General features: G+C 41.0%; 1 long non-coding RNA gene across 2 annotated transcripts in view; it reads left to right on the top strand.

Annotated features, from left to right (window-relative positions):
* LOC142019691 (uncharacterized) overlaps positions 1–21267 on the top strand; it is a 131654-nt gene extending 110387 nt beyond the window's left edge. Inside the window, exon 10 of one of the 2 annotated variants that reach the window (XR_012647159.1) lies at positions 21040–21267. This is a non-coding gene — a long non-coding RNA (uncharacterized LOC142019691). The remainder of the gene's footprint in view (positions 1–21039) is intronic. The other variant, XR_012647163.1, reaches the window with a different exon arrangement.
* The last annotated feature ends 4903 nt before the right edge of the window (positions 21268–26170 follow it).

Below are 26170 nucleotides of genomic sequence, written 5' to 3'. Positions count from 1 at the left end.
GCAGTGGTATGTTCTTTGAGAAGACGAGGGTGTGCCAATGGCAATCTTGCATCCCAGCTGTTTGCTGGCATTGCCCATAAAGGCAATGACAGACAGGAGACAAGTTAGGCCTCCCTGTCCAGCATGTGGATAAAGGAAGTGTAACCCAGAGACAAAGAGATCACTGACAAGGGAGATTGAAGTCTATTCTACAGCCTTAAATAAGGGCCCTGGGGCTTTTAGCTCACGAGGTAGAAGCACAAGGCTTTAGCCCCTAAGGTTGCGCGTTCAATTCCCCTTGCTTTACAGAAGCACTAGCTTCACCTAGTACAGAGCTATATGGGATGAATCTCTCTACAAGAGCTCTATGATCATGTGAAGTATCTATCCCTTATGTCTACCTTTACAGGGTCATTGAAGACTCTGTTAGAAGTCTGTTTTTTTCATTCAAATGTTCTTATCAGCTTCCCTGACTGTTTTCAACAAACCCTGAAGTAGACAATACATCACAAGGAGGTGAAAGTGAACAATGATAGTTTTCATTTATTACTGAGTAGTCATGAACAACAAGTCCTGTGGAACCTTATAGACTAACAGATATTTAATAATGTACATCTTAAAATCACTAGTCGTCATCAAAAGACAAACAGAGTTAGATGCTTTCTGCAGAAGGATAATATTCAATTCACTGTCAAAGGCTATTGACTTCAGAAACAAAGGGATAATATGTGAAACAATGACTTTACTTCCTTGAAGGTAATATGGCATCAGAATGAAATTGATGGTATTCATGATTTCTTAAAGTGACTTCCTTTTTGCTAATTTGGTGTTGGTAACATCAATTTTTTTCAAGGTCTCTGGTCCAGAAGTCATGTGACTGCACCAGAAGCTTAACTTATATTTAAAAAAAAATGCTTTTCTTTGTCGTGTATGTGAAGGAAAACTCACAAATTGTGCCCTAAAGGCATGTCTGTTGGACAGATCTGAGCAGGTTACAATGCCTTATTAATCTTAATTTTCTGCCATCCTGAGGAACAAGTCTGGTGCAAGGACCGGTCTACAGGAAGAAGTTTTGTGAGGTGTGACTGGCTTTCTGCATTGCTCTTTTTCTTTTTTGGCTGTCTATTTAGGTGAGATTGCACAATCCTTGCTCATGTTGAGCAATATCTTACTTCACTGATATCAATCACACTCCTTGTGGAATAAAAAAAAAAGCAGTCAAGTAGCACTTTAAAGACTAGCAAAATAGTTTATTAGGTGAGCTTTCGTGGGACAGACCCACTTCTTCAGACCAAAGTAGTACTCTGCTTAACAGACATATTTGTGCAGATGCACATTAATAAATGAGTCATGGAAGTGAGTCTGTGCTCACGAAAGCTCATGCTCAAAACTTTTCTGTTAGTCTATAAGGTGCCACAGGACCCTTCGTTGCTGTTACAGATCCCAAACTTGAAATCAATGACACTATTATGACTAGTGGAACAAAGTGCCACTCAGAGAAAGAAAGGGTAGCAGTACCTGAACTAGGGATTGTAAACTTCCTGGGCCAACCCCTTCTGTCTTATTATAAGACAATAAACACAATCAGAAAGTTAAAGTACTCTAATGATAGACAGCTGTAAAGCAAGCACAATTGGGGGAACTTTAATAATAACAATAATAAGAGTTAAAGGACAAAATTATAAGCATGTGTTAATCATTGTCAGTAATCAAAAACCATGAGATGCAGTTTTTAATGTTCAGAAAGTGATTAAACTCAGAGAAACTTAAATATTTTCCAAAATAATTTATTAATGGCTACTAGGAAATCCATTTACCTCTAATCAAGTGAAACTCGAGGGCGCTGGCTTTTTTAAGTGCCTAGAGTCAACAACATTAAAGTAAATAGTGGAGAACATTCCAAGATAGTATTAACACAATTGGTTTATTGATGATTGAACAATGGGAGGTTATCATTTGTTAATTGACTCAGTAAATAACTTCATAGGCGTCACTACCAGAAAAAAATCTATTGTGTACTGGAATGTTGATAGGGTTTTAGAGAGGGTGAGGGAGCTGTTACATTCCCTGAGCGGTTTACCTGCTCACTAAAATAACACAGAGAACTCTCTGACCAGATGAAAGCACTCAGATTTGTTTTGGGATATGCTAACAAGAAACCAAACGGAAGCTGATGTGTGCAGGGATGAAAAGTGAAGCCCTCAAATTCTGGTGGCTTGTCTTGTACCCTGTTGCATTTGAAATGTGTTTTTTGCATTGGATTTCACATAAGCATGGCAAATGGAGCTGTCATATTGGAGCTTTTGCTAATGCAGTCCCCCAAGAAGAAACCTTATTTATAAATAAGATGCGTTCTGTGTGCATCAGAAAGACCTTCTTTGCTCTGTGACAATTTAGCCAGACAGCATTCTCAAAAGCATGTTTTGAAAACCCAACCCTTTCCCCAGTTTTTTTGCCCCTCCTGCCTTTCCCTGTTTCACTCTGTTTTATTTTGTGTTTTTTCAGCAAAATGTGCAAGGCGGTAAGTTCCTGATCTATGGAAGCACTTAAGCATGTGTGCAGTCCTATGGATGTCAATGGGGCCACTCACACAGATTAATTATGTATGCAATTAAGAGCCAGATGTTTAAGGCTATTTAGGCATTGGTATACTTAGCACTGCAACCCTTGAAATGATTTAGGAGCCTAAATTTCATGTTAAGAAGAGATTTAGGCACTTTGGAGTAATATGACAGCAGATTTAGAAGAGGATTAGCTCCCCTCATCTTTTGACCCTACAGAGTCACCTGCACCAAGTCATGCTGCTTTCCATGGCATATCAACAGCATAATGTGCAAAAATCAAACAAGCTGTGCCACTCTTTTAAAAGTGTGCCCAGACTGTGGGAACAAAGGCTCACCTGTTTTCTAATCTCAATGACAATTGAGACATCAGATTAATAGAATCTTTAAATGCTGTGACGGATGCATGTGCAACACTTCATGTTTACATTGCCTTCAAGCCTATCAGCCCCCTTAGCATTAAAGGTCATATTCAGGAACACAAAACATCAGGGCTGCAAGCAAGACCTGAAGTCTTGTTATGGAAAAAAATCACTGTTGTTTTTCACATGGCCAGTTTTGTGAGATGCTGGCCATTTTCACAGGACCTACACTTTATCCTCGAGAGCCATTTCATGGGCATGAAGTTCTCTGGCCTGAAGGAGAATCTTTCTCCCTTACTGCTTCTCCTTATTCCCTTAAACCATCAGCTATGTAGGATTATCACACAAGCATTTCCCATCTTTATCTGTCTGAGTTGGCACTGAGACCTATTTGCTTCTCATCTGCTTTGATGCAATCCATCCATTTTGTCCTCAGCTTTCCTCAGGTCTCTTTCCCACCACCCTCACTTCATGTGCTATCTGCTCCAAGTCATCAGCATTCATCCTCTGCATATTGATTTCACCTCTTCCAAAAGTTCCAAACCTCCCAAAAAGGCTGTTATGGCTGGGGAAGGGGTGTGAAAGGCACGTATCTGGTGATCCATAGCTTGGATCAGAATGGAGTCTTTTATCCTGGGAGTGCAGACTATTTAGGAGGAGGAAATTTTTGATCTCATATTTGCACCGGGGAGTGCCATGCAGCCTGTTGTTGATCAGAGATATCATTACCTTCTGTTGAGGGTCCACTAAGGTCATGGCAACAAGTTAGGTGTAGACTTACACTACACCCCACCACCTCGATCTAACCTACAAAACTTCAGCTACAAGAATAGTGTAGCTGAAGCTGACACATTTATCATGGTATCTTCCATGTGGTAAGGTTGGTGGGGGCTGCTCAGCCATCAACTCCACCTACTCTTCTCATCCTGGTGGTGTACTGGAGTTGATGGGAGAGTGCTCAGAGGTTGATTTATTGTGTCTAAGCAGATTTGATAAATCAGCCACCAGTGGATTGAACACTGCAGCCTCGATCCACTGTCTAGTGTGGATAAGCCCTTAATCTAACTGGGGAAAGACTTCACTATGGTATATGTCAGGAACACCAACTGATGTATTGAAATTCTTATTGGTTCTTATTGGTGCATAGTGACTACTTCCCGCTTCTCCTCAGTGGTTCACTTAGTGAATGTAATGCCCTTGCTAATAGGATTTTACCGCAACACCTATCTTTGGCACCAAAACCCAGCATGCATTTACTTTTAGCTGGCTATTTTAAAATGTTGTCTGACTGGTAACTGTTCCAATGTCTGCTCTCCCAATATTCTGAGTAGTAATCCTTGGAATTAACCTGGATCAGACATAAATGAAGAACTTGTGCAGAGGACTCAAATTTCTCTACTTGGGTTGTAACTAAGGCCAGGAGTTAGTGCCAGCATTTGCAGTGCCCCGGGGGAAGTGAGCATGCTGAACTCTGAGCCTGATTACATGTTCTCCTAGAAATGTTTAATGTTTAAGTATTGTGGGGATGCAAACATTAGAAACATCTCTGGGGAAAAAGCCTAAAAGCCCACTAGTTTTTGATTGACTAGATCAGGAACAGTGAATGCCAAAGATTTTCTCTTGTGGGAGCGAGGAGAAGCAAAATCTTATATTCTTGTTTTACTTCCAAACATGCAGCCTCCCATTTGTCCATTGTTTCTTGTGACATTGCTGAGCCCATCCCATTCTCTTTATTTCCTAAGCTGGTGGGAGATCTATATAAAGAGCAACACAGCTGAGGGGTGTCTGAAGAGACTTGCAGGATCCTGTCAGTGCTTCTAAAAGAAAATATGCTCAGATTTTGGCTTCTGGTCCCTCTTTTGCTTTAGGATTAGCAGAGGCTATGTCTACATGGCAGCATTATTTCAGAAGAGGCTATTCCAGAAAAGATTTTCCATAGTAGTATATTTCGAAATAGAGCAGCTTCACACAGAATGCATACTGAAATAGTGCTCAGCTATTTTGAAACAACGCTGCTGTGTAGGCATAACCTGACGCCTCCTATTTCAAAATAGCCCCTGTTCCCTATCAATTTTGAAATAAGTTGTCCTCTATCTTGAAATTATTTCGAACTAGTGGTTGCGTTGCGTAGATGAATAACTTTGCTACGTAGACATAATCAGAGCTAACGGCCCTGGTCTAGAAGCCTTAGTATACTGCAATCTAATTAGGGTAATGTCTTTTTCTCTTTGCTTCTTCCTCCTCATATATTTTATCATGGAAAGTAAGGAAACTTTTTTCTCCTAGCAATTCCTCAGTATGTGTCCCTACACTGAAATCACTCAATAAAAACTTTAAGTGATCAAATTTACACCTCTGCCACCTGCTCCAAAAGTTCGGACATTTCACTGACCCAGAGTTTTATCACCGCAGATGTTCCTGCCACTATCCTTGACCTAATCATAGCACTCCTGACCCGTGTTTCTTGGTCAGAGACAAACATGTTGGCAAAAGTATCTTATAAACTGTAGTGTGCATTAGATCCATGAGAACAGTGTGTGAAATTCCTTTTAAGTTCAGTTTCTTCTGACCCGTGAGGGGCAGGGTAGCTGAACTTCATATTCTGCCTGAATGCTTCTTCACTTCTTTGGCACAGGCAGTTCCTTGGAGGACAGAAAAGGGGGGCAGAGACTGGGGGTGGGGGAGGGAGGATGCGCTCAAACTCTCAAATCAGATGACAGGCACAGGTGCAGGCTGTGGAACAGTGCTGCAATCCAATGGCACGCACCACAGAAATCGCAGGCTGGCCTCTGTCTCTAGACGTGTTCTGAAACACAGATTGAGTGTCAGGAGTTATGACTATGATGCAAAACTGCTAACCTGATCGCATAAGTTTATTAAAAATTCTCTGTCACTATCTATAAGAAATTGGGAGGCTGTTAGTTCAGTGTCTCAGCCAAAACCCAAATTGGGGAATGGCATTTTTCCTTCTTAATTAAATTCCCTCTTGTTTATCATGGGGCAAGTTTGTTTTCACTTTTCTCCTCTAACCTAAAACCAGCCTGAATCAGAACTCCTGATTCACACACCTGTCAAATATGATTAAATTTGGATCTGGATTTATATCTATTGTTAATCGCATTTCCAGACTTGGGGAACAATTGCCTGACGTCATTGGTAAAAATGGCTTCCATTAACCCCACAGGCTGGATTTCTGTGGAAAGAAAAGTGATCTCTGTTTACACAGAGGCAAGTACAAAATAACGCCACATGCAGACTTTTGTTCTGTGCAAACTGGGTAGCTGTACACAGAATGAACACCACTGAATGTTATCCATTTTGCAAGTGCACAAGTGGGTTTAAAAATGGATGTATAATACATGCAATTTTTTTCACGAGGACTTTTCTTTCTTGATATTGTGTCCTGTATAGATTGCAGAATGCTTGTGAAATTGCTGCTGCTGAGCTACTGTGCCCTGTTCTTACATCAGATATCAGAAGCCAAAGTCAGGACCCTGCTCCGACTGAAATAAATGGCAAAGTCCCATTGGCCTCCCTAGTTCAGGATCATGCTTTAAGCATGGGATGGGATAAAAGATTCCTCAGAAACTTCCAACTAATGCAACCAGGTGTTTTGATAGACACCATTCTTCCTTCTGTAAGGCCAACAGACTCAGGCTGTCGGCAGGAATGACTCGAGCTGCAATCTTAGGAGGTAAGCCCTGGGCTTTACCACATGAACTAAAGGCCAGCTGGCTAACAGCCCAGGCTGAAGAGCAGAGATTTCACTATCCCTAGTCCAGGGGCTGGCAACCTACAGCTCTGGGATATGCGGCTCTTTAAGGAGCCATTTGTGGCTCTGGACACTGCCAGTGATGATTCCTCTTGCAGCTCCCTGTGCTGCCCCACTAAAATAATGAAACTAAATTGAATTGGTTTAATGGCTAGTATCAAGCCAATTCAAAAGTTCCATTATTTCAGCAGAGGCAGCACAGGGAGCCACCTGCACTGCACATGGGGGAAGTGAGGAGTGGGAGGGACAGCTGCGTCTGCCCCTGCTGGAGCTGCCCAGCCATGTTAAGGAGGATGAGGTCAAGAGAGGACTCCTGCAAGAGCAGCTTTCCTCCCTTTGGGGCCAGCGCCTCCTCCCAGGCAGTGCAGCATCCACCAAACTCCTCCTCACTCCACAGCAACTGCTGAAGCTGTGGCTGGCAGTGCAAAGTCAACTCCCCCAAGACCTGGCCCAGCCCCCCGCCTGACCCTGGGACCCGGGGAATCTGGTGCTGGTGCCGCTGGATGGGGAGTGCCTAGGAAAGGTGCAGACACTTTCTGGCCTGAGAAGTTTGGCGGGGGGACCCAGAGCAGGGGGAAGGAGGGTGTCAGGGGGGACCCCAGAGCACATGTATGGGGACAGCAGAGGGTGGGCAAATAAGATGTGGATTCATTTGGCAGGTTGGGGCAGAGCAGCTGAGGCAGGTTAAACCTGGGGATGGGGGCGTGATTTGTCACTGATCGGGATTAAGCCTGGGTGGGGGGATGTGGTGGAAAGCTTGGGGATAGAGGGTGGATTTGTGAGCTGAGGTGGATAAGTCCTGGAGATGGGGGTAACAACTTTCTAACAAATCATTATGTGTGCACTGTTCTTAAAATACAGGTTAGAAAAAGGACAGTTTGACGGTATTTATTAAGGATCATCTCATATTCATGTGCATTGTGGCTCTTGAAGTATTGATTTTGTAACTGAATTTGAGAAAATGGCTCTTCTCACTATTTTGATTGGAGACCCCTGTCCTAGTCAGTGGTCTTTTGCTTCTGGGGTTACTCTTCTACGACAATACCAAACCACTCCAAAGCATACTAGGAATTCGGTTTGAGGAGGTGCTATCTTTCTGATATAACAGAGTCAACGGACATTTTAAAACAATCTCACGGTAGTTTTCTTTATATTTTACAGTTGGCTCCAGTGTCCTGGCTAAGTTCCAGATCAGATCATTACAGTCTTTCTAAGTTTCCCATACAGTTACCAGTTGATTCAGTATTTTCCTTCACTTCCTGTCTCAAACTGTTGCTCAGTTTTACATCATGCTGTTAACAGATACCTCAATTCCCTTCTCTCTCCAGGGCTGGTTACATTCCAATTATGGGTGAAGTGATCTCTTTAATTTGCATCCCAATGTGGTGTTGGTAAAGCACTTGAGGTGATTTTGAGATGAAGGCACTGTCTGAACAGAAGTTCTCATTAAACCAATACATAATACTAGTATTCAACTCTCACTGTTAGAATGCTAATTTTTATCTTTGCTGCCACATACACAACATGGAATTATTTTTCTGTTTGCTTTACGGTCTTGACAGCTGAACGGACTATCAGCACAAATTCATGTAGAAATTTTTAAGTCAGTCAAAAGATTTTGTCCTTCCAGGCTTTAAAAAAGAAACTGCCCTTCTAATAACTCATTGCAGTTTTGGCTACTATGTAAATCTCTTTATCCAATCAATCAGACCTGAAATAAAATACAGTGAACTGATGCTTGATAGCATATAAATTCCAGCTCACATGAGACCTAGTGACTTATAATGCAGAAAAAGGATTTTTCATTCTCCATTTGTAAAATGATATCTGCTGGGCTCATTAAGTGAAAATATTTGAGGGGCCTGAGCCTTTACAAGGTAAACGGGCTCTTCTGTGCAGGAGAACATTCACTGAAATAGTTAACATGGCTCATCTGATGACATTAGCTTTGTAAGTAATTTCCATGATGTCAAGGGCACACTGGAGATTAAAGGGGGATTAAGGCCTACTTGCACAGTCAAGGCATCAAAGTAAATTGACTTGACTTGGCAGGCTGCACCTAACGTTGGCAAGTTTTCACTAACTAATCATATAAAGCCCAGGTTTGTGGTGGTAGTTAGACTGTACTTTCACAGAGGCCAGGAAACTTAATCTTTCAAGGTGGGAGGTTTAAGGGGATGGGAATAAGGAGGGGAAACTGACAAAGAGACGTTTGCAATGTCAAAGTGCCAAGAGATGCTAAGTAAAATAATAACCGTCCTTTACCTGGAAAGATTGTAAGTTTTCAGAGAATCCTGGTTGGATTTTTATCCAAACCTCTTTTCTCTTGCAGTTTATTTTCCACCTTTTTTTTCTGTCACAAAATGCAATCTCCTCTAAAAAGATGAGGCCTTACACAGGAACTTCACTGAATAAAGATGAGTTTATAGTTTAAAAAGGAAACAGCTGGATTGCAAAAGTAAGGGAGGTAGGCAGCTCTTGTTTCATTAGCTAAGGGAAACTTAGGCCCCAGAGGAGAACAACTGGGATAGCAGCCATGACAGAGAGAAGAAAAGGAAACAGAAGATCATAAAGAACTAATAATGAAAAATGGAAAGTGAGAAAGAGCCAAGAAAAACAAGCAATAAATAGATTAAAGAAGAAGAAGAAGTAGAAGAGGAAGAATAAATGTAAAGCAACAGCATGAATTTTATTAAAACACAAACTGCTGATTCTGTAAACAATTGTGAACTCAATGGAAATTTTTAAGTGATAACCTTTTAGACTCAGACCTGATTGCTAGTGATCAATTATGTGCCTCATTCCAATATAAATTGGAGAAGGAACACTGCTCGTAATCTGACAGCCATTTCTCTATCCCCTCACTTGAAAGAAAGTGGTAAGTTTAGGGTCTTGGCCACTTCCAAACTAATGAATCTGGGTTATCTTAGATCACCTTATAAAACCTCAATCATATGATTGTTTAGAAGGACACAGTTAAATGTTTACATGTGCCATAATCAGTAGATGCTGATTTGAATCTAGTGGGGGTTGAGGGTGTACACTAAGCTGTTTCAGATGGAGAAAGAATGAAGATGGAAGGAAGAGAGCGTTAGGAAGAAAACCAGATCCTAGTCTGTCCTTTGTCTTGAAATCTGGTCACTGTGATAAAGTATACAAACACAGCCAAGTCTTCCTCCTTAGATGGTGAAGAGATTTTTTTTTCAGCTGCCCTTCAGTTAGATCCGCAATAATCCTGAACCTTTATATGGTTTACAGATGACACCTCAACCAGCAGAAATGGTTCTATCCTTTAAATTTGTACTGTGCTCATTAGGTTTTAGTAGGAGTGGTTGTTTGGTGGGGGCAGGGAGAATGCACTTGATGATGCGTGGTGGAATGTACATTAATCTTGTAATGACAACACAGTTAATGTTTGGCAAAACATTACTTTTGAATTAACCTTTTTCTTGTGCAAGCTCTACTTGAGAAACGGAGCCAGGATGCTGAAGATATAAGGAAAGTGCATGAAGACAGGGATACAGGATTTCCTATGATTTTATGTTGTTCTTAATTAGGAAGCATATTGGCAGCAAATGCTAACATGTGTTAGGATGTTTAGCTTTAGCCAAATAAATGTTTTCTATTACAATGCTGAATTCCTTGCCTAACCAGAGTGCACGCTGTTCTGTTCATGTCTTACAAAATCGCTTTATAAGTCTCTTGGAGGCCAGTTCTGTTGGCTCATGCTGCAAAGCAACAATGAACATAAGCACTGGTTTTAAGAACATAAAAATGGCCACACTGGGTCAGACCAAAGGCCCATCTAGCCCAGTGTCCTGTCTTCCAACAGAGGTCAATGCCTGATGCCCCAGAGGGAGTGAACAACACAGGTAATTACAAAAGCAATCCATCGCCTGACATCCATTTCCAACCTCTGACAAACAGAGGCTAGGGATGCAATTCCTACTAATCCTGGCTAACAGTTCTGCCTTATGAATGTATCTAGTTCTTTTTTGAAACCTGTTATAGTCCTGGTCTTCAAAACATCCTCTGGCAAGGCATTCCATAGGCCTACCATATGTTATATGAAGGAGAAACTTCCTTTTGTTAGTTTTAAACCTGCTACCCATTAATTTCATTTGGTGACCCCTAGTTCTAATGTTATGGAACACATAAATAACTTTTCCTTATTCACTTTCTTGCTACCTGTCATGATTTTATAGACCCCTCTCATATCCTCCCATAGTGTCCTCTTTTCTAAGTTGAAAAGTCCCAGTCTTTTAAATCTCTCTTTATATGGCACCCATTCCAATTTCCTAATCATTTTTGTTGCCCTTTTCTGAACCTTTTTTAATGTCAAGATATTTTTTTTGAGGTGAGATGACCACATCTGTACGCAGTATTCAAGCTGTGGGCATATGGATTTATATAGATGCAATAAGTTATTATCTGTCTTATTCTCTTTCCCTTTTTTAATGACTTCCATAAGGATCATCCTCCTCACTTGCAACAGAGAATATATTTTAAAAGAGTGGTAAGTGGGGAAGTCCTTCCTCTGAAATGAAGAACAGCTGAGCAATGTGCTCTAATGAGCATGTTCTATAGGAGCATAAAGTAGAGAATGGATGTGATTGGTTCTTTGCTGGCACATGTTCATAACAAGCACTAGGCAAATCATTTATAAGGAATTATTTACCTGACAGATTTTGCTTCTTTTATTATTGGTGAATAGCCTGCAAATAACTTGGAAATTTTTTCAAATCTATTTCTTATTTCTCGTTACCAGTTGAATAATTTTAGATCTGGTCAGAAGGTTATTTGAAGGGCAGTTTGCTGTGAAGACTCCCACTTGATGACTCATATTAAGTACATTATGCACACAGATCAGATATGTATGTTTCTGGATTGGATTGATGTAATTTTTTTCTAGTGCAAATTCTTGTCAAATTTGCTCAAAGAGTGTGCCATGTTTGCTTTAAAATCACTATTTTTGCTGATTGTTATTGGCAGTAAATTCATTTGGACCCATGGAAAGCAAATTGATAACATGCAGGGACACAGTGACTCAGAAAATTGCACTGCTATGAGGGAGTGTCATGGAGAGCCCAGAGCCATGATCCAGGCAGTTCTGAGGGCTGACTGCCTTTTGGCCCTGTTCCTTCTTGGGCATGGAGCTGTGCCCCTCACTCACTTTTCACTGGGTCTTACCTGACTGATCCTGTGGGTCCCCTGTTACTAGCAGCAAGAAGCTGAACCAATGCTATTAGGATTCTTCACACTGAATCCCAGCACTGTAAAAATCACCCTGCCATCCTATACTTCAAGCCACTGTGAAGCCATCTCCTCAGACCCGACCATGTTTTCCCCTCTCTTTTCATTACCCACATTTAGCTCCCTCTTCCAGGATGGTTGTGTCTGCCATTGCTTCATGTTTTAGATCAACTATCACTATCCATAAAATAATCATGCCCACTAACTCATCAAGACACCAAACCAGGTCAGATTTAGTCATTTCAGCTGCATTTTGAATGTTGGGGCTTGCTAGAACTTTAAGCTCAGGCGTGAAAATAAGTGGGTGAGTCCTGGTGTGCAGCTTTAATAAGAGCTGGCTGAGCTGCAGCAAAAGCCAGCAGGGAACTATTTAAAGAGCTGGCAGGGACCCAGGTTGCAATAGGATAGTACCTGCAAGAAATTTTAAGTTACTTTCACCCTGGCTCAAAGCAAAACTTTGGGTGTATGCAACACAGACGCTATATTTGGAAAGAAGTCTATAGTAATTTACAAAATGAGCCACAGCCCATACCTTTGGCTCATGAGCCTTCTGACTCACAGGATCACATCCCTGGAGTGGAAGCTGAATGTGGAACATGCATTTAGCTTTTGTAGATTTGTCAATCTTTGTGATCAATACCAGAACCCAATTTCATATTTCACTTGGCTCACCTCCAGCTAGTTCTTATCCCTCTATCCTACATACATAGACTGTGTGCAAATTTCATGTGTTAGATCAACAGAGATAACTTCCTCCAAGGAAAAATACTTTATGCACAGCTATTTACGACAACCATACCATATTATGAACAAGATACCAGTTCAAGATTTTCCTCCACGGATCAGTTACTTTACAATCAGCTGTAATGCCAACATATCAGCCTGCTTCTACCATGTTTTGTAGGGAAGGATTCCAAGTTTTAGATAGTCTTTATGTTCATTGAATTCTGAACCTCCCTTGAGACCACAGGGAAGCAGAGGAGGATGCTACTCATAACTACTTTGAATGGAGCCACCTCTTTGTTGCTGGAGAGGGAAGTTTTATTTGAGAGGTCAAGCTTCCCTTGCACCATATGACTATAACATATAAAGAACAATTCACAATAAAGCTGAAAAAATTCATGCTCCAAAGAAGTGTAATAGTTGTTGTATCTTGCTACAAATATTTCTTGCCGTATTAAAGTATAAGCTTATAGTCACCAATAAGAGATAAGAAAGAAGATGGTAAGAAGTTAGGAAAAGGCAAGCCACTTCTCATACAGTCAAAACAAATCTGATCTCAATTTCCTTTCTCAATTGTGCTCCCCAACCCATAAGCATTTAAAGACCTAGATCAGTTAGTTAAGGAGCTCCCAAATGTGGGTGGTTCACAGTTGCTCATGCTCACCAGCCTACTTTGCTGACTTCCTTGTCCCCTATCACTTCAGTTCCACAGGTTTCCATTTACTGTTATGTCCCCTGGCTGACTTCTATCTGTAAATCTCGCTGGACTGGGCTGTAATGTCACCAGCTTGAAATCTTGTCTGAGCTGAGGATGCCCAAGCTGGATTGTGCATCAGATCCCTCCAAAATGCAGGGTCAGCTGCACTCCACAACTTACTTTCAAAAGTCATAATGTGATTATGCAGCACAAAATTCACGGTAAATACTTGGATTCAGGCTTGCATTCATGGAAGACTTGTATGCAGGAGAAAGAACTGTCACTCTGTGGCAGACTGGACTAAACTGATCTGGTGGAGAGAAGGTCAAGGGACAGAGTGTGGGGATACTTACGAGAGGTTTGCAGTTCCTTGACATGGCTTGAGCCCCATTTCTCCGTGTTCAACCTCCGTTATGACATGTCAGGGAGCTGGAGTTGACTCATGGAAGTGGTAGGAACTGGATGGTTGGAAGAATTTCTAAAGGTTGGGCAGAGATAGAAAGAATCATTTGGGCCGGGATTATATGGGAGTTAGTTAAGGAGCTCTGGTGTATGGGAGGTTAGGACCTTCACATCTGTAGTTATGATTCAGTGAAGCATCCAAACTATAGAGTGCTTATTCAAGCCTAACCCTTTTTTAGGATCGTGCATTATTATTATTAACAACACTGAACATTACCAAGGAGGAAAAAAATGTCATTCTTTCCACTGAAGGATAAAAACAAAATAGTGAATTAAAGTTCTAAACGACAGGACTGTTAACATAATACCTTTTACCTAGAATGAACTATAAAACACATACAGACAATGGAGAAACCCCCGTAAATGTTAATGGATAGCTATGTGTTCTTTTCTTTTACAGTTTTCCACTATAAACGTTATCCTTCATAAAAAACAATATTTTAAAATGAAAAGTTTGGCAAAAAAGATTGGTAGTTAATGGAAGGACTGGATTATAGTACAGTGCTTTTGCTGTGAATGGTGAAATAGAAAATGAAAAACATTCAGGCATTATATGAAGCCCAGCAGTCATGTTCCATATGTTCTAAAGAGTTGAGCAATGCTTGACAAAGATTTTACAACTTCATTTGCTTAACATTTGGTATGATTGCTTTGATCTCACCCTCCCAGCCCTTTCTTGTCCTGGAAAGCACGAGTCATTTAAAACAAAGAAATCTGTTTTTATTAATGCAGCATTTTATATCGATGTTAATTGTGTGTGTTGTCAATGTTTTAATAGGCAGTTTTGTTAACATCAAGCCTTTTCCAGGATTGCCTTGTGGTTAGGCAGTGGATTGGAGCTAGGGAGAGCTGACCTCCTACTCTGCCACAGACTTCTTATGTAATTTTAGGCTAGTCGCTTAATTTGTGTGCCACAATTCCTCCTCTGTAAAATGGAAATATTAGAACTTCCTTAACTCAGAGGAGTATTTTGACCACAGTTATATTAAAGAATGTGTCCTGTTCAGCTATGATGGTGGTGAGAGCTGAGTAAGGACCTCTGATGGCCAAATAGAGACTATATACTTTAGTCCTTTAGAATACTCCTGGAGTAAAAATAAAATATATTGTCAGTTCACTAATACTGTATGTTTCATAACTGTTACGTGTTAAGAAAAGCATAACATATATAACAGTCTTCAAAGCCTTTAGAAACATTAAGTAATTTTTATGGCACCCTTGTGAGGTAGGTGTTGTTCTTGCCATTTCAGAGACAAGGTAATGCAGGCTCAAAGCAGTAAAGTGAATTTCCTGAGGAAAACAGATGTCCCTGTTGGGTTTGGAACACCAAATTTCCTGGCTCCCAAACCTGTGCGCTTACCATTAGCTCATGCTCTACACTTTAGTTTTAATCAGCCCTCCCAATAAGAGACACACAACCCTCGTAACTCCATGCAATGATCAGCATCAGCCTGATTGTTCTGCAATAACTACACTTCATTGATACTCCACTTAATAAGCCAGGCTGCCTAGATGTCCCCCTGAAGAAGAAAGAGCTTCACATTCTCCCTCAAATAGTTGTGCAAAATTTTCATTCACTGTCACTCTATAACTGCTAGATTGTGGAGGAAAGGAGTGTAGTCTGGTGGAGTCTGTTCTTGTCTCTGCCACTGACCCTCCTGTGATCTTGGGCAAGTCATTTACTTTTCCCCGTTTGTAAAATATTAATTTATTATTTTATTAATACTATTTGCAGAGGTTTCCAGAGGGCACAGCCTGAGACTGGGGATCCATTGCGTTAGGTGAGGTGCACTTACATAATGAAAACATGGCCTCTCTTCCAAGGATCTCACAATCTAATTAGGGACATGTTAATAATCTATTACAATATTCAAGGTAGTGTATATTAAAGTTGAAGTCTGTAGAGAATTGGAGACTGACAAACAGTTGTCTAGGGAAGCAATAAGCAGCCAAGTGGAGATTCTAGCTCTAAACTTTTCCCATGTGTGTTAGGATCATTGATTTCCGTTCATCTGTAAGTACTAATTGTTGTTTATTGCAGGATTGACACATGTTCTAATACAAAAGGTCCTGAAACATCACTCTTCATTCCGTGTGGAAGACTCCACAGGAGAAAAGTGATCCTTTCACCCTTTTCCTGCTAGTTGTAGGTGCAAGCTGCAACATGGGGAACTCACGTTTGTCAGTAGCGCAAATGGCACTTTTCGTATTAGATGGACAGAGTATCACTGTTTTGTGATTGTTTTGTCTCATGAACTCAGTGCACTGGAGAACACTCAGCTGGTTAATATTTCATTTGGATTTTTTCTTTGTTTCCCTTTCCAACCATCTATGTAAACTCATATACATCCATTCTGGTTTTAGGAGGGTATTTCCTTGCTGTTGATTAAGGATCCATTTTTGAATCACTCCTTGGGTACTTCAGAGGAATTAATTTCAAACCTTGAAAGAATGTATTGTAAACAGAATAATGTGCTTTCAAAATTAGCTAACATACCAAATTATGTATTTACTTAATACTCCTTAATAGCTTTTGAAGAAGCCATTAGGGTCTATTGCTTAAGTGGTATATACGCCAAAATATGTATTTAACCTAGATAAGGCAATTTCTCAATGCTAATTTCCCCTCCTTCTTCATAAAGTTTTATCCTTCTCACATTTGAAAAATCTGTTTGTCTGAAAGTTTTTCCCATCACAAAATAATATTGTTGTAAATGCTGTGAGGCCTCATTAGTTCTAATGAAGAGCGGCCAGCTATAATTGGTAAATGGGCTAAACTTGCTTCCAATTAGCTCAACAGATGTGACTTTTCAGACATGGGACTGGATATGGGATGAATTTTCCTTTGATATTTCTTAGCATATCTGTGGTTTTACAACAAACAGAGAGAAGTTTAATCCCAGCTCAGGGAGCTGGAATGGACTTTACAATTCTCAGTATTAGACATAGCTTAGGGTTCTCAGTGGAGCCTACATTATGGAGGATGGGAATAGCAAGGCTTTCTCATGCCATCTCCTCTCTGATCCTTAGATAGTGATGGGGGAGTGGGGGTTAGAGGCACAAGGACGATCTGTGTTGCTGATATATCATTAGGGAGTTTCTTTATACCAAGAGACTTCTGCACTGGTCAAGTCTGATGTATTATTATGGTTGCTTTGTACCAACTCAGCAATCCCGGCTAGAGAATGTGGCCTTGTAATGCTATCTCATTAGGTGAAGAACAGCAAATCTCTGATTCAGTTTCTCAATCTGTTTCTCTAAAGAGGAGTATTTCTGAAGATTAATTACATACGAAAATAAGAACATCCATAATGGGTCAGACCTAAGGTCCATCTAGCCCAATAGAGTGGTCAATGCCAGGTGCCCTAGAGGGAATGGACAGAACAATGATCCATCTCTTGTCACCCATTCCAAACTTCTGACAAACAGAAGCTAGGGACCCCATCTTGGTTAAAAGCCATTGATGAATGTACCCTCCATGAATATATGTAGCTCTTTTCTGAACCCTGTTATAGCCCTGGCCTTCACAACATCCACTGGTGAGGAGTTCCACAGGTTGACAGTGCATTGTGTGAAGAAATACTACTTTTTATTTTTTGTAATACCTACTACCTATTAATTTCATTTTGTGACCCCTAGTTCTTGTGTCATGGGAACAAGTGAACAACTCCCTATTTGCTTTCACCACACAAGTCTCGATTCCATTGAATATTGATATCAATGAAGTGCTTTAAAGATGAAAAAGGCCTGATAAGAACTAAGTTTGGCTACATCTACACTACAGTGATCTGTCAACAGAAGTTACTATAGGAGGATATCTTCCAAACACACAAAAGTGGATTGCTCAATTGATCCACTCTGTTGACAGAGAGTGGCTGTACTGCCTGGCTGCTCTCTTGACAGAATGGCCAAATGGCAGCACAGCAGACAGGGCTTCCCAGTGTCCTGGAAGCACTGTCTGTCAACTGAGAGCTCCCTGAAGCATCCACACTGGTTTTCTGTCAACAGATTCCATTGAGAAAGGCATTCTGCCGTGTTCTGTCAATTTACTGTCGACAGAAAGCATTTGAAATGTGGATGCTCTGCCAGTTTTATCAACAAAACTCTCTAGTGTAGGTGTAACCTTTGAGAGGTATGAAAGCCAGGACAGCAGACAGGAAAAATACATCCAGGCAAAAAGCTGATTATTTTTACTGTTTCACTGATGTCTGAGGTGGCTGGCACATGTAGTAAAAAACTCCTCCATTTCCCAACATTTAGAACAGGCCAACAATGCAAAAAAACTCTATTCAATTACAAACGCAAAGGCCGCATCTACGCGAGCCAAAAACTTTGAAATGGCCATTTCGAAGTTTACTAATGAAATACATATTCAGCGCCTCATTAGAATGAGGGCTAGTCCAGCTGGGGCTCCTTTTTGAAAGGACCCCGGCAACTTCAAAGTCCCCTTATTCCTATGAGCAGATAGGAATAAGGAGACTTAGAAGTTGCTGGGGTCCTTTCGAAAAGAAGCCCTGTCTGGACGAGCCACGCCGCGTCAATTTCAAAGTGCTGTGGCCGCCCGCATTCTAATGAGATGCTGAATATGTATTTCAGCGCTTCATTAGTAAACTTCAAAATGGCCATTTGCACAGCCATTTTGAAGTTTTTGGCTAGTGTAGACATAGCCAAAAAGTTACAACCAGTGTATTGATGATGAATTATTCCACTAACTTTAACTACCATCAAGAGTTATGATGCACTGACATTTCAGAGGGATACCTACCTTTGCTTCTAGGATCCAATGAGAATTAACCCCTTTAGTATATAATAGAGATATTTGAAATTTAAAGGAAGCATTTCCCAGGTTGGGTGAGAAAAAGGATGGCAATGAGTCTGAATTAGGTGACCAATGTAAGGTTAAGAAGACGTTATCTACATCAAACAGGTCTTAGGCCTGATGTGGAGAAACTGGAGAAGGTCCAGAGAAGAGCAACAAGAATGATTAAAGGTCTAGAGAACACGAGCTGTAAGGGAAGACTGATAGAACTAGGTTTGTTTAGTTTAGAAAAGAGGAGACTTGACAGCAGATTTCAAATACCTAAAAGAGGGTTACAAAGAAAAGGGAGAAAAAAACTGTTCTCCTTGGCCTCTGAGGGTAGGGCAAGAAGCAAGGGGCTTAAACTGCAGCATGTGAGGTTTAGGTTGGACATTAGGAAAAACTTCATAACTGTTAGGGTGGTTGTGGAATCACCATCACTGGAGATATTTAAGAGCAGGTTAGACAGACATCTATCAGGGATGATTTACACAGTGCTTGGTCCTTCCATGAGGGCAGAGGACTGGACTCGATGACCTCTCAAGGTCTCTTCCAGTTGTAGTATTCTATGATTCTATTCTTAAGGGAGCCCCCAATAAGGATAGACTTACGCATATGGTTTTTGTTTTCCTGATGTGTATGTGAATTCCTATATGAAGGCACTTAGGCTTGCTGCACCAGTGAACTGGAATCTTAGGCTATGTCTACACTAGACTAAGAAAGTCGATGCATGATACACAATTCTAGCTATGCCAGTTCTGTAGCTAAAACTGACATATCTGTGCTCTGCTAACTTGTCTGTCTATACAGGGGAAGGTTGACAGCAGAGTTTTTCCCCTCGACCTCCTTTACTCTTCACATCTTGCAAGGAGTACAAGGGTTGACTGTGACGCCTGAGAGATCAATTTCACATGTCCATACTAAATGCACGGCATCAAACCCTGAGTGGATTGATCTTCTGGGGTAGTGTAGACATAGCCTCAGGGTACTACTTTAGCTAACTCTACTTAATAACAGTAGTTGGTCACAAGTATATTTCAGACTTCCTTCACACACAGACACAAGCTCTTTTTAACATTGTCCTTGTTTATGTGACTTCAGACACATTCAGTAAAAGAAATCTTTGGAGTGTAGTTCCCATGACTTTATCTCTGTTATCCAATGTAAGAATTGTTTTCCCCTAATTACTAATACTTGAATATGTGCAGAAAAATACACAAACATTCAAGTGTGTAACTATATGCTAGAATTCTGGCACCAGTATAGGAGACAAAAAATGCCAGTGGATCTCTTTTTCTTCTTTTTAATTGTTTTTAATTTACTTTTGTTGACCACAGGAAAAACTGGCTTGAAAATACAGCACAGAAACACGCAGTCTATGTAAAAACCCATAGGGTCAATTTGAATCGTAAGCATGAACTAACTGATAACATTTATTTGATGGTTATTAAACTAAGTCTCAATGAATAAGAATTTCACCTGCCATCAGTAGCTGGTTGAGATATTTTTAATGAATGCCTTGCTCTTCAAAATTGCTTGTTTATCAAGGCCAAAACTGTTTATAGAAAAGGATTGGTTTTGACAAATTTCCTGACTAAAATAAATTAAAATTAATTTCAAAAATTATCAATGCATCCCCTTTCAATATTTACAGAATAAAAAGTTTTGACATTTTTAGTTCAAAATGACTTCCAAATGTTTCTTTTTTGGGCTGTTGGTCACAAAAATTGACATTTTGACTTTTCAACCAGATTGGGATGAAAAATGAATAAATCTCAAATTCTGATAGGACAGGAAATTTTTAGATAAGCCCCATATCAACACCTCAATACTTGCCCCTTATGCGTTCCTCTCCTCCCTCTGTCTCTGTCTTCTTCAGGCCTCTCCCTTCCCTTCCTTTCTGCTGAGCTAATCCACCTTATTAACTCCCACACCCACTGAAATAATAATATAACTCAAATGGACTTTTGCAGATATCATGCTGTTTACTCCACATTCATGTCTCATTTCCTTCCTCTCATCCATTGTTTGTCTTGCACATATGGATTGTAAGCCCTTCACAACAAAGACTGTCTGTGCTTGTAACAGTCAATAGCACAACACAGTACTGACTTTGGTTAGTCTTTAGGGACTCGCTAAATACTTTGAGAGAACTAACATTACTTTTTTCAGGTATTGAGAGAGTAGGTATCCTTCCTGTGCTCTACCTAGGTTTAACAAGGACAAATATTTGTATGTACAGTAATGGATTAATCGGGGGGTAGGGGTGTCTGTTAATGCCGAAAGTCTATTATATTGGAATGGTTATATTGTATGATGATGCACTGACCTTCCCAGTCCATCACTCACTCCTGTTCTTTGTCCCCACTTTCCTTCCCCGCTCCTGCCCCATTCTTTCCCTCACACCTCCATCCCCCTCTCCCTATTACCAGGATTGGAGCTGAATGCTGGCCTGGCTCCTTCCTCCTCCTGCAGCTCTAAGCACTGCGGCTCCTCCAGCCCCCGGCTCTGAGCCGCCCACACTAAGGTAGAGCGTGGCTGCCCCCAGCCTGGCAGGAGGCAGCCTCCTCCGACACCATGGCTGCTGCTCAGTGCCGTTGAAGACAGTGGTAGCCGGGTGCCAACATGCTCCATGCACACGGGGTTGGGGTAAGAGAGCTCCTGCGCCCCGTCACAGCCCCCCATGGCTTTTCTGGCTGCAGTGGCCTCAGCCACTCTGGTGGTGGCTCTGGTGAGTCTCCGGCATTTATTAAGGAGGGGCAGGGGGCTGGCAGACAGCGTCCATCATTTCCAAAGTCCATTATATCAGGGTCCGTTAAACTGAAGGTTTGCTGTACATTTATATTTTGGCTAGAATGTGTGCTCCTTATGTCTGCACAGATGAATTAAATAGTTCCAGGTTTCACACCATTTTTGTTTGGGTTGCTGGTCATTAGCTACAGGTGCTCTTATTTGTTTTAAGCTGCAATAAAAAAGTGTTTTCTTTAGGGATTGACAAGCCACTAGCAGCTTAACCAAGCATTTCAGAGAGGAAGTGGGGTTTAGTCTTCTGTGATCATGAATTTTTAATCATTATTGATAGCAAAGTGGGCGGTATCTATTGTGACAACAGCAGATGACTCCTGTAAAAAAAACAATCAGATTATTCATGTAAAATTTTAGACAAATTCCTCAAGACTGAATTCACACCCCTTTTGTGATATCTTTCCATAGATAGTGAATGAGGGCTTGGTGCAAGCCTGGTAGGTGTGTGAATGTGAGGGAGTTAGACAAACACTGGATATTAGTTAATAATCTATTTGTGAACAAGTTGTGAAAAAGTGTGAACTGCTTCAACAAAGCGATATTGTCACAAATGATTTGCCCAGTTGTAATTGCAACAAACATCTTAACAACATGATAAAACCTCAGTGTCCTTCCAGACTTTCAGCAACAAACTTTATGAGAGCAGCTGCATAGGCAACTGGTGCCTTGGGGAGAAGGGGCGCACAAAAGGCCCCCCAGAATGGGAGGCCCATAGTAATTAAAATTTTGGTGGGGACTCAGAGGGATGATGCACCTCCCAAGTGTTACCACAAGTCACTGAGGGCAGATGGTACTAACATGTATCTCTCAATCTCTTTCAGGCTTTTGAAAGTCGAGTTATCCAAAATAAGTATTTACATATAATCAGTCTATTATCTTTTTTCTCACTGGATCCATTTTCATTTGTTCCAAAGTGTAAATTCCTCCCCATTCACGTAAATTCCTCCCCATTCTTCTGTCCCAAAGTTGATGATATCATTATCATAGAATCATAGAATAGTAGGACTGGAAGGGACCTCGAGAGGCCATTGAATCCTGCCTCCTGCCCCCACGGCAGGACCAAGCACTTTCGAGACCATCCCTGAAAGCCATCTATCTAACCTCTTCTTAAATATCTCCAGTGATGGAGATTCTACCACCTCCCTTGGCAATTTGTTTAAGAATTTCGTATTTAAGAAACAAATACAAAAGAAACAGTTATTTGGTTGAATTCAGCTAGACACAGGAATGATATCATTATCTGGACAGCACCAAGTTAACATGATTATAAATAACCTTGGGAAATGGTGGATTTGCCAGAGGTGTAACTCCTTCTTGGCTGCTCCTAAGATTTTGGATTGCTAATGACTTGTCCTCACTCTGTCTGTGCCTCCATTCTCTATCTCCACTGGTGGACGCTTCTCTCTTCCTGCAGGGCCGAAAAGCCGTGCATTGCTCTAGCTGCTGAGCATTCCTTCCTCAAACAGCATCTTTCCATGGGGATGTTGCCTCACCGAACAATGTTATTTCAGCCACAAGCATTTGTTTGTACATGTCCCCTGTCAAAAAAGAAGAATGTGTTTCCTTATGCCTGTGCTTGTATCTCATGCTTCCCACTTCCCATGTCCATTTTCTATTACCACACACATCCTGTCTGCCTGGTGTTTGCCTGATATTAATGGCTTATGATATCCACAAGGATGGACTACATGATCTGGTGGCCCGTTCTGGCCTTTAACTCTGACATCTCTAATGCAGCAATTAGCATAGAAAGGACATGGAATTGCGTGAGGCAGAATTTAAGGGTGTGTTTACGCAGGGAGGGAATTAGAAGGGTTAGGCAATAAATGATGTCATGTCACAGAGTGAAATATCTATTTTTACAATTGTCTCTAAAACAAATGTTACAAATTCTCCCTAACAAGAGGACTGGAATCCTCTTTTTTTAGAACACTAAGCATCTGATTTGACAGTGCATCCTGCTCAGCAAAGCACTTAGGGTCAGATTTATAAAGGTTTTAAATGCTTAAAGATGCAGCTAGGAACCTACTCAGATTTAAAGAGTGCCAAGGTGCAAAACTCGTATTGAACTCAATAAATCAAATGGGAGTGAGGTGTGTGGCATTTCTGAAAATCTCACTTTCCACCTACCTAGCTCTTTAGGCCTAAATGCATTTAAATATCTGGCCTTTAAGCATGTGCTTAAATCCTGAGCTTAAGTATTTTGCTGAATAGGGACAGGCAGAAGCACGTGCTTAAGGACCTCACTGAATTGAGGCATTAATCATCTTTATAGCCCGCAAAATCATAGCACTTGAAGAAATATTCTCCCATTAGAATGAACTGGATTATTTCCTTCATTTGTGTGCAATAAGTAATATTTTCAATAGCACATTCCCAATTGTATTTAATGTGTTATAATGCTTTCTGTAATATTAGAAATCATTTTCCATAAGATTTCATATTGCTCAGGAGAGATCTGGGGAGATTTTTGAATAGATGTGCTCTCTGGTTTTGGATTTATATTAATAATAAGTTGTGAGGAAAGGTGTAATGGGACACACACACACACACGCATTTCCTACTGACTTCGTCTAAGCAGAAAATTTTGGTGAGTTGTATAACCAGTAATTCATTCTTGGGAAAATTTCTTTCTTTCCTTACCTGATTTTAATTTGTTTGCTCAAACTGAACGTAGCTCTTCATACACTGTAGCATTTTTCCTTATTTCTTTTACAATCTGTCAGTAACAACAAGTTTTAAAAACAGACAAAACATTTGCATGACTCATTCTGAACACCCAGTTACATACTAAATAATAATGGTGATTTTCTTGTTGCTTTTGTTGATGATAATAACTAAGTAACTCTATAATACTGCTTTTCATCCTGAATTATCCCAAAGTATTTCACAAACTATGACCCTGATCCTGCAAAGATTTAAGCATGTACGTAATTTTATGTGCTAACGGCTCCATTACTTGAGCCCTAAGCTTCTACGAGATAAGACTTGGTGGATCTTCCCCCTCAGAGACACGTACATGTATCCTATTCCTGGGCAGATTCCCTTTAGAAAGAATTCAGGTCTACAGTACAGAACTATATCATTAGAACCACATTGCTCAGGGATGTGAAAAATCTACTCCCCTGAGCAATGTACTTACACCAACCTAATCCTTAGTGTAGACAATGTCATGCTGATGGAAGAAGCTCTTTTAGGCCAGGACCATGCAAGCTGCTTTTCCCAGCAAAACTGGGCTTTTGCTGGAAAAAAAAAACATAGCATGTCTACACAGCAAATGTGCTTTGTTGAGAGTTTCGTCGACAAAACACTTGCACATCTGCCAGCAGCATTATATCTCTGCCCGTTCAGGTGTAATGCCTCTCTGGACAGCGTTCTGTTGACAAAATATCCACGTAGACACTCTGGGGCCCTTTTGTCGACAGATTGGGCTTCCAGTTCACTGGGCAGCCCTGTTTGCAGAGCTTCCGGTCAGCTATTCTATCTAGAGGGTGGGGCAGTTTGGCTTTTCTCTATGGACGGAGCAGATTGCTCTTTCAATCTGCTTTTATGTGTAGCCGCAATCTGTCGACAGAAGTTTTGCTGGGAAATCCCTTCCAACAGTCACTTCTGTCGATAGAGGATTCTTGTGTAAATATAGCCTTAGGGTTTTGACCGGGGTGGCCAATAAGCAGCCCACTGGCCAGACATGGTACAGTGAGCTTAGACCTTGACAGGCTGACATATGCCTCATTCACATGTGCATCTGCAGATATGACCACTCAGCTCTCAGTGTCTGTGGCTCACCATTTCGAGCCAACGGGAGCTGTGGGAGGCAGTGTCCCAGCTGCACCACTTCCTGCTGGAAATGGTGAACTGCAGCCCACAGGAACTGTGAGCATCCGTATCTGTGGACATACAGTTAAATAAAGCATCTGGCAATCTGCCAGGGGCTAGCTGTGATGAACCACATCTGGCCTGAGGCTGCTTATTTCCCACCTCTGGTCTTGACTGAGATGAGTCTATTCAGTAATCCATGTGGAACTCGGAGTATATAATTCTCTTCTAAACAGCAACAAGATGGGATTTTGATTTTCATCAGAAAAAAAGACAATACATACATTCCACTGAATATGTACATGCTGCTCGATATGGTTCATGTTAAAAAGATTGTGAGTGAGATGCTGATAGTTATTACATTTGATAGAAGAAGTTATGGACATTTTTCTACCTATAGTGCTTACATTTTGCATGTTTTGGTTATTTGTCACCATCACTTATTGTAGCTTGTCTTAAATTAGATCACAAACTCTGTAAGGCACGACAGTGTCTTCTGATGTATTACTTGCTTGTTCAGAAGCTAACATAACTGGGTTCAGATCCTGAATCATGATCATCATCATGATCATCAAGGATCCATGAGTCTGGAGTTTTCCAGCTGGCTGCCATATCTATACCCTCACCAAAAACTCTGGTCAAGCAGGGAACAACACCCTCTGAGCTCTGTGGGTTCAAGCGGCACAGGATGTCCCACCTACAAAGATCCTGGTTAACAGAGCCTACCATGTTTCCTGAGTGGCATAGGCGCACTGTTTAAGACCTAGAGAAAGATCTGGAGGCTGTTTGCCCACCTAGGTGCATGCCCAGCTTGTTGCTCCTGAGACTTTTTGCATGCTCCTCATATATTGCCCTCCTCTTGGTTCCTGACCCCAGCCCAGCTCCTGATGACCAGACTTCCTTTTGCTTTTGGGTGTCCTGCTTTGTTCCTGATGGCTTATT

Source organism: Carettochelys insculpta, chromosome 12 (genome assembly GCF_033958435.1).
Source record: "Carettochelys insculpta isolate YL-2023 chromosome 12, ASM3395843v1, whole genome shotgun sequence".
Taxonomy (NCBI): domain Eukaryota; kingdom Metazoa; phylum Chordata; order Testudines; family Carettochelyidae; genus Carettochelys; species Carettochelys insculpta.
This window is presented reverse-complemented; position numbering and strand designations above follow the sequence as displayed.